This window comes from Corvus cornix, chromosome 4 (genome assembly GCF_000738735.6).
Source record: "Corvus cornix cornix isolate S_Up_H32 chromosome 4, ASM73873v5, whole genome shotgun sequence".
Lineage (NCBI taxonomy): Eukaryota > Metazoa > Chordata > Aves > Passeriformes > Corvidae > Corvus > Corvus cornix.
Genome location: NC_046334.1, coordinates 67418153 through 67427690, shown reverse-complemented (window position 1 = coordinate 67427690; position 9538 = coordinate 67418153).

Below are 9538 nucleotides of genomic sequence, written 5' to 3'. Positions count from 1 at the left end.
GTCCGGCAGCCATGCCAAAACAACTGCTCATGGGTCATGCTGCAGATGGGGTCTGTGCAATTTCTTTAAATCTCAGTTAATCTATTTCCCCACTTTGGTGCCAAGGGTTTTCTTTCACTGACCTGCTTTGCAGATGGTTGAACAGGTCCTAAAGAGGAGAACATTCAGGAACCTCTTCAGCTGGCTTCGCCTCTGGAAAAATGTCACATGGAAGATGTTAGGGGAGCGTTTTCTGGCCAGTGCCTTGTGTCATTGAAGCAATCAGCTCTTTGAGATCAGTCGTGGGTGGAACAAGGGTCTCCTCTGCTGATTTCAGTGCCGTGTCTTCCCATGCCAAATACCTCCAGGTAATGAAGGTCTGAGCAACACATCCAGGGTGGGTATTGCTTGGGAAAGGACATGAGTACTAGTGCTCCCAGAATGGTCACGGGTTGTTGGTTAATGCCATTTTCAAGGCTTCCCATGCCTTTGCTTGGCCGTGGTATCCAGAGCAGGCTGCTGCGGGAGAGAGGGTTGAACCACAGGAAAATTATAAGTGAGCTAAAACGTTCGTGGCCTCCTCAAGCCAGCTAGGATGCTATTTAAAGGACTGTATTATTCCCTGCTGCATCTTCTGGCCTGCACAGGGAGCTTTCATTAGCACGGCTGGCAGAGAGAGAGAGAGATAGTGCCTTGGAGAGCTCACGCGGCTTTCCACAACATCCCAGCTTGAAAGAGCCTTTGACTGCGCATCCTGCAAAATGTTTTCTCTGAGCTGTCAAAATACGCATCAGTCAAACCAGAGGAGTCTGGAATGTGTTACGTGCGCGCTGGTGCGCCGCGACCAACAGAGCTGGAGCCGTGGGGAGGGGCGTCACGGCAGGGGCTCCCTGAACCCCAGCGAAGACACTGGGGTCCATGGGGGATGGCTGAGGTCCTGAGAAGTACCTCAGCCCCTGTTGTGGAGAAAAAAACCCCTCAAACCCAAGGGGGGGGTTCTCTCCAGGGGTCACAAATCTTTTGAACCCTCTTAGGCTCAAAAGCAAGTGACATTTTGTTACTCCATCCCTCAAAGAAGGGCAGGTCCCTTGGCTTTCTTCTCTTCCACATGGGTAGAGCCTCCCAGCAGGGCATGGGAGGGTGCACAGACAGGGACAGAGGGTCATGTGTCACAGCACACAGTTACAGCCTCCAAGGGAACCGTCTGAGCTGGGAATCCTCGCAGATGACAGAGCTTCCAGACCTGGTGTGGTTCTGTCTTGGCCCAGAAAAACTTTTATGGACTGGAGCTCTCCTGCCCTGCTGTGTCTGGCTGGTGAAGTCGAGGAGCAAGACACTGGCCACCACTCAGCCTTGAAAACATGTGAGGTGCTGTTGTAATTTGGGAGTCAGCTCTCAGGAGCCCATTTTGTGTGTCTCATGCCCAGCCCTGAGGACATGAAGGCTATTGAAGGGGGCTGTTCCAACATCCAAATTTTCCTAAGGAAAAGGAAAGCAAGCCACAAACTCTGGTAACACAGGGATGGAGAGGCAGGCGAGCTGCTTTTAGTAAAACTCCTGGTCACTTCTCTGGAGCCCGTTGGAAGCTGTTTGGAGGCACTTTATTTCGAGAAGAGATTTTGGTGTCATGTGTTGTCAGAAAACATCCTAGTGAGTCCTGATCACGGCCAGAGGGTGTCCTTCGGAGCATGTGGGATTTGTTGGCCAGGCTTGGTGGCTTGCTGTGCTGCTGGAGCCCTCCTGATGGTGCCAGGATGACTCTTGGACAGTGCCAGGTGCCAGCCGTGTCCCCAGGGCAGCCCAGGGAGCAGGTTCCTCCCAAGCCACTAGCTATCAGGAATCCAGGCATAGTGTTTCCATGAGTAAGCCTCGCTTGCAGGGTTGCATGTTTGCAGGATGAGGCCATGGAGCGAATCAGTGAGTGAGCTCCTGCCCTGCTGCAGAGCTGACGAGGTACATGTGATGTGGAGCTGGGCAAATGCACGCTCGAGAGCTTTTAATTTCACGCTTCCTGAGCAAGCACACTGTTCTCCGTGAAAACTGCAGGACTCTTGGTGGGTTTATTTCTGTATTAAGTTTAGCATGTCTTTAAAAGTAGAAAAGGTTTAAAATGGGGGTGACACAGAGATAGGGCAGATTTCCCTGTGGGCTGGGGCAAGTGGCATCTTTCTGTTTTGCATAATGTGGTGTGGTCCTGCCCTGTGGATCTGAGACACCGCACATCACTGAACATTCAAAAATACACGCTGCAAACATCTCGCTCAGTTTGAGCTGTGGCCCTTCCCTTCTAAGCACAGTGGATGACAAATGAGGTGTGAGGTAGGGGCGTGCAAGGAGTTCCCAGGCAAAGTCAGAAAGGTTTAGTACCCCCCAACAGCAGGTCCCCATTCAGGTCCTGATTGCACTCTCATGTCATGTTAACATCACATAACTGGAGCTGATGTGCTCCCAGAAGGACTAATTAGTCTTGATTTTGGATGATGCTGATGTGGCCAGACCATTTCCAGGTCTGAGGTCACCTCTGGGATCTGTGCACTGTGCTTTGTGCTGCTGTGCTCCCAGATGTGCACAGGAAGACACTTCTCCTACACTTAGTGAAGTGCAAGGAAAGAAAGGTAGCAGTGAGTTTAGCAGAACTGTTGGGTTTGTAAATGTAATTTTTTTCCTTTCCTCTAATTCCCTAACTACCCTCTAGCCCTCAACACCACCCTGGAACTGCAAATCCTTACCAGATCTCCAGTCCTTACCTGGCTTCTAATCCTATAAACTCATTTTCCCCCATCTAGTAGATAGCACATGGAAAACTTTGGGTTCACGGTCATACTCCCTGCACGGATGTGAGTGCAGTCCAAGCAAATAAATCCTGAGTGCAAGCATTCATACATGAAGAACTTCACACTCGGAAACATGACCACACTAAATTGCTGCCAGAGTTTTAAAGGCAGCTTTTGAAAATATTGGCCCTGCATCTTGTATTTCTGCAGCGAATGGTTTGATTCATCAGCGAAACACCAGCTAACTGCTCATCAGACTGCATCCTGGAGATGCTGGGAGCAGAGAGGCTGGGATGAAGACAGGTCTCTGCTTGTACATAAATACACCCTGGACTGATTATCTATCAGAGGAAAAGGAAATCTTTATGATTTCTGCCTTTATTTGCCATGTCTCAGTAATTACAAAGACTTGATATAGAAGAGTATCTTTCAAGTATATGAAGCATATGCTCCCCAGAAACACTCAGCAATGTTTTTGGCTGCTGTGACTAATGCTAGCAGAAGGTTCAATTTCCTGACCGTCAGCACCAGGTTTTATTAAGAATGAACATTTTCCCTTTATTTTTCCCCCAGTTCCCAAAGTATTATTGATAGTTGATTATTACTATTTTATGTGAGGTCACAGCAATTAGTTTTGAACTGCAGACCTGCAAATGTGCAGTCTGTAAAACTCAGGTCAGTGTTGGAGTGCAGAGGTAGTGTATGTCTGTAAGCCACCCTGAGGCTATAAACTCCATCATGGGGAATTCAGGAGACTCCAGAATGAAGACTTTATCTCCAATGTTCATTTAGCTTTTACAGATAGGTGTCCTGTGAAGGACTCAGGAACATTTTGCCATGTTTTTGTGCAGGATCTGCTCCTTTCAGTTCACTACAGAGGCACTGCTCTCACAAGGAGCAACCACTCAGCACTTCATGTCAGCCTTGGGGTTGCTCCAATGTGTGCTATCGATGAGGTGGGACAGCTCTACCCCTCTCAGCCTTGGCTGCTTGGGGCCCTGCTCCTCTCTCTTCTGCTGGCTCAAGGCTGTCTGTGGGTCTTGCCAACTTGTCTCACTTTCAGCCCTCTCAGCCTTCTTCCAAAACAACTCCCTTGCTCTCCTCTGTACAGCAGCCCCAGGAGTGATTTATGGTGTAATTCATGAGTTATATACTACGACAATAAGTATCATGGAAAGGGATAGAGCAAGGGGATCTTCTGCTTTGTTGCAAAGACCCCTAAACTTAAGCCCAGGGTTTACACTCTCTTATATATTTGGGATGGGGGCCAGGATATTAGAAAAAGTTCTTCACTGAAAGAATGGTTCAGCACTGGAACAGGGTCCCCAGGAAAGTGGTGGAGTCAGCATCCCTTGAAGTGTTCAAAAAACAAGTAGGCATGGCACTTTGTGATATGGCTTATGTTGGTATTCAGTCAAAAGTTGGACTTGATGATCTTGCAGGTCTCTTCCAACCTTAATGATTCTATGACTCTATGATTTTATCAGAGAGAACATGTTAATGGGAACAGGAGCTCAATTTTAATACCTACCAATATTTGAAGTAAATGATCTTTCCTTGCACAAAACCATCCCTGACACTGTCACTGGGGCACCAAACTGGTTTCTTGTGCTTAATGCTATGAGAAATTCCTTGGGCTTCAGAAAGATCAAGCACATTAATGCCCCCAAATCACACTTGTTTCAATATTGATATGAAAGGACACAGATTTTATAAGTTATTGGTGTGTTGTGGGTTAAAACTTCTAAAGCAGTGTCTTGGGCAAGCTTATTCTATGTGTAGCTTTGAATTAAATTTTATACTCCCCCAGCCCTTAACTTTTATAAGTCATTTTGATTCAATCGATTTGCTTGAATTCACTTGGTTCTATCTGAGGGCAGCATTTGTCTTTCTCTCTGCTGCTCAGTGTGGTTACACTTAAAGTGATCCTTGAAGGAAAAGGTACAACTAATAACAGTAAAATTAAATTACCGAATACCTGTCAATGACAAAGTGTTGTGGAAAACACTGATCTGAATAAAACACTTAGCTCTACACAAAATGAAATATTGTCTGATATCTAGGGCTTTTCATAAGCAAGTGGAAACAAATGTAGTTATGATAGGCAGAGATAAAAATCAATGTTTTGATTTGAAAATTAGCCTTTTCTGGATTGTTTTTTTCTGGCTGAGACAATCTGACAACATTTTATGAAATATTTTGGTCTCCTTGAAATAGTCTCTCTTTCTCCTTTTTTTTTTAACCAAAAAGTTGTATTTTTGGCTGAAAATTTTTACTGTATCCAGAAAGGGAAATTGTTCTGTCAAGGGTATTGTAAAAGGCCCTGTGTTTCATTGCCTTTTAATGGAACCTTAATAGAAGTTGGCAGTGTAGATGACGAAGCTGGAAGGCTGCAGTGAAATTTGAACAATCAGAAGTTGTTCTGAGGTTCGTGACCATGAGAGAGCCCTTGAAGCCCGTAACAATTCACTCGGCTGTAAAAATGGCTGATCTCTTTTCTTCCCATCACGTCCCATCCTTGGGAGGAACGTTCACAACTGCAAGAAGCCCACGGGGGACCATGCTATGGCTATTGATTTTAGATGGAAGATGTGCAGATACTGCAGTGAGGACAGGAAAGATCAGCTTCACCAGAAAAAATGCATTGAAATCTGGAAAAGCTCTTGGGTCCGCGAAGGAGAGGATAAATTTAATCAATGTCAATGTTTCCAGCCGATTCAGAAAAGCCTGACTATGCATTAATCTGTAATGACCTCTGGCAGACTTCTAATTTAGATGTGAGCATTTTAACTTTCTTTTTTAACGAGGAGCATGGCTTCTAAATCCTTTGAAACAGTTGCATCTGAATGAGTTCATGCTACTTGCAGCTTCACTGCACCCACTGGAAGTTCCTTGGGTTTTTGCTGGAGTATTCCAGAAACCAGAGTTAGAAGAAATAATCCCCAGGGATAACACTACTTGGATAGGTACTTCTTTTGCTCCCCTGCACTGATTATTTGTTCCTTTCCATTGCTGCTTCATATTCAAAAGGCATTTAGCTCTTAGTTTATTGGTTTGTCTATTGCAGAGCCTTTAATAATGGTTATTTCCTGGTAGTGAATGCTGAACTTGGTCTAGGGGGACTTGTTTGTAGCATAGTTTTCCATAATTACCCAAAATTTACACAGCAATTCCAAGCTTATTATATGGGGCATAGTATGTAATTACAGGCATAACATATTAGGTCCTAATAACAGCAAATATATCATTACACAAATCATTCCTGTTACTGTGCTGATATTTTTATATGGAGTGAGTGAATACAATTACTAATAATGACAATACCCATCTTACAGCTGCAGTGTAATTGGTGCCACTGTGACATGCAGCAGGGCAGGGGCAGGAGCAAGGAAACTTCCACTGAAATACAGTTGAGTTCATGAAATACCACATCCAAAAACCAAGGCGGAAACCCTCTCTTTATAGTTTATATATGAGAATTTCATTCATCACAACAACCACCCAGGAAGAGGGATCCACATTTTCTTGCTTAGATGATGGATCTCCTAGTTAGTTATGGGAGGGGGAGGTGGTTCTCCAAACCCCAGAGTTGTGGAGGGAGGGAAGGAATCCTATAAATGCAACAGCAAAGAGAGTTGAGGCAGCAGGTCACCAGGTGAGCTGTGCACATGGTGTGCCTCACCTCCCTGTTCAGAAAAGCTGGGCTCAGCCCAAGATTTGTAATAAAAGTGCTTTGAGTCACTGTAGACCTCCCCTGAAAGGTGACCGGTGATCCCTGCCAAAGGTACGTAGCTTGTAGGGAGAAGGTGTTAGTGCTGGCATCTGTCAGACAGCCCTGGGTGTGGATTAAGGACGCAGAAAGGGTTTGAGGCCAGTCCTGACCTTTGCATGCAGCTCTGTGAGGGATATGGGTTCATACATAGAGGTTTATGAGGGTTTATGAGTGATTTGGGTTGATGGACATTGGTTAAAGGGTTGATTAAGCACTGCCGTCCTGGCACTCCAAGATGGACCAACTCAGCCCTTGGCATGAGGGCAGCTTGGTGGAGGGTAGAAACAATGCAGATTTCTTTTTCCTGTACTACTATATCAAAAAGTTCAGGCAGTGACTTTTGTTTCAGTATCTACATATTTATATCTGCTGCATAGTTTAGGCTGAAATTTGTTTCCTTTGCTGACAGGTTAACCTGCTTTCTGGGGTCTGTCTGCAGCAGCCCACCAGCACCTTTGCCAACACTAACCTGGATTTACAATGTTGTGCCCCTGCTTTCCACAGCAGCAGGACAAGGCTCAGCCACTCTCATTTTGTTCACGTCTCCAGAGCACTTCAAAGTGACAATAGGAGGAGAAAAAAAACATAGGCTGGGATCTGGCCTGAGGCATATCCTCAGGGGCACATGGTTGGGAATTATCAACAGGACCTAGTTTGCCACCCTGGCCAGCTTGGTTTGGGCAGAAAGTCTTTGTTTTGCCACCCTATTTTGGTATGCAATTACCCCAGTTAGAGCAGAGGTGATGAATGGGGACAACGGCAGCCAGAACCAGCCTGCCAAAGTGATTTTACCCAGCCATGCAGAGACTGATGGGTCAGCCTGAGGGGCAGTATTTCTATTGATGTGGGGCAGAGGGAGGAGATGCTCAGCTGAGCTTGGTGAGGGTTGTTGAGCAAATGTGGTTGTGTTGTCTACAAATCATAAAATCATAGAATATCCTGAGCTGGGGAGGACCACAAGGAGCATCAAAGTCCAACTCCTGGCTCTGCCCAGGAGAAGCCCAAAAAACCAATGATGTGCCTGAGAGCATTATCCAAACACTCCTTGAGCTCTGTCAGGCTTGGTGCTGTCACCACTGCTCTGGGGAGCCTGTTCCAGTGCCCAACACCTTCTGGGTAAAAGACATTTTCTTAGTATTCCAACTAAACCTCCCCTGACACAGCTTCATACTGTTCCCTCGGGTCCTAATAGTAACTTCCAACGCTGAAAGCCACTTTAAGATCCGTGCTCAAGGATAAAAATGGTAAGAAAAGGTCATACTGCTCCCCTGCATCTCTACTGATCCCACCAACCACGAGCAACAGTAAACCCTTGAAAGAAAGGAATCTATCTTTATGGGGCAGATTATTCCACACATTTTTGAGACTTCATAGACAGCCTTTCAACCCCTGGAAACTTTGAGCATTATATAAGGGGTGATATAAAACCGGGCGTGAAAAAATTTGGATTTAGAGGTGTCTGTGCAGGACAGAGCTCCTTGTGCAAGAAGGATTTGGCAGCTGTGAGAACATTTATTTAACAAGCAGGTAAACAGTGACTGCTGCTGGGAATCCTGTGCAGCACTTTGAACAAGTCTGGCAATGTTGTCACATTTATAGGATGATCCTTTGGTATCCTTTGGTTTGGTATCAACTTGGCCACTAAATTCCTTCAAAAATTGCTAGATCAGAATTAAGGGGAAAAGCTGATGCCTTTCACCCACCACAACTGGCACCTGTGCAGCAGATGCAGTATGAGCAATGGGTGCAGTGCTTTACATCCAGGCAATGTTACTGTTTTGGTGTGTGATTTCTGGTTAAATATGGCATCCTGGTCTAATATGGCATTCAGCATCTGTGAAAAACCCAAATACCTCCACTTTACATAGTGAACATCATCTCCCCTTGGTCCCATGGTGGGTCATGGTCAGCTGAGCAGAGCTACCATCCTTTGTGGGGGCTGTGTTTCCAAGGCTCCTGTGCCCTCCCGTCCAATACGTGGAGCTGGGAGTCGACGCCAACTGGGAGCAAAGGCTTTGGCTCTGCTGGCCCCGGGGAGGTGACGGCACGAGGTCTGTTTTGCTTTTCCAGCATGATAACAAACATCATTCCCTTGTTATCTTTAGAGAGAGCGATCTCTCGGGGAGGGGAGGAGTGAGGCAAGGTCAGCTCTGTACCTCGGCTGACACTGCTGTGTGCCTGACCAGGAATGCCTCCATGACAGTGTTCAAACTCACATGTTTGCTACCCTTTGGTAAACATTTATCCTTCTTGATGTTGTCAGAAGCTGGGCTGAGATGCAGGGGCAGTGGCAGGGGTGGCATTGCTGCTCCTCTTGCCTCACCTGACCTCCTGCTGCGATTCAAAAGCAGCCACGCAGCCTCTTGCAGAGTCTTGCTCACTTAAATCAGGCAAACCAGTTTATTTTTTTAGCTTTTAGGGACTATCGCTCTGCCATCATGTACTGGGGGGAATAGCAATGAGTATTTAAGGAAAGCGGATTTGGGAATTTGTAAGTGAGCAACATTATCCCAAGGGTTAATATGTCCCTAATCAGGGGGACAAAGAATACTGTGTGACCTCAAGCCCCAGTTGCAACCCGATGATGCTGTCCAGCTTCTAACTTATGTATTTGCAGCAAATTCCTTATCTGTAACAGGCACTGAAAGGAAAAAAAGGGTAAATAAAGCCTATCAGCAGTATTGTATCGCTGACTCTCCCTGCAGACCTTGCTTTACTGATAATTATTAATTCTCAAGCTGAGAGCCACTGCAGAACTCATAACAAAAATATGATGGTATTTCTCAAATTAAAAATGCTCGGTGAACGTTTCACTCTGCTCAAAAGAAAGAAATGCCCGCAAGGTTTCCTAAACCTTGTGTGTGTAACAGGACAACTTGGGGTTTTCCCCATTGCTCTTGCTCAAAACCCAGGTGGGAGAATTGCAGCATGGCCAACGCAAAACCTGCTGCTCCTGGTTTAGGTCATCTTGCAAGGCTGTTTGGGTTTTTCTACAGCCTTCCATTTCCCTTCT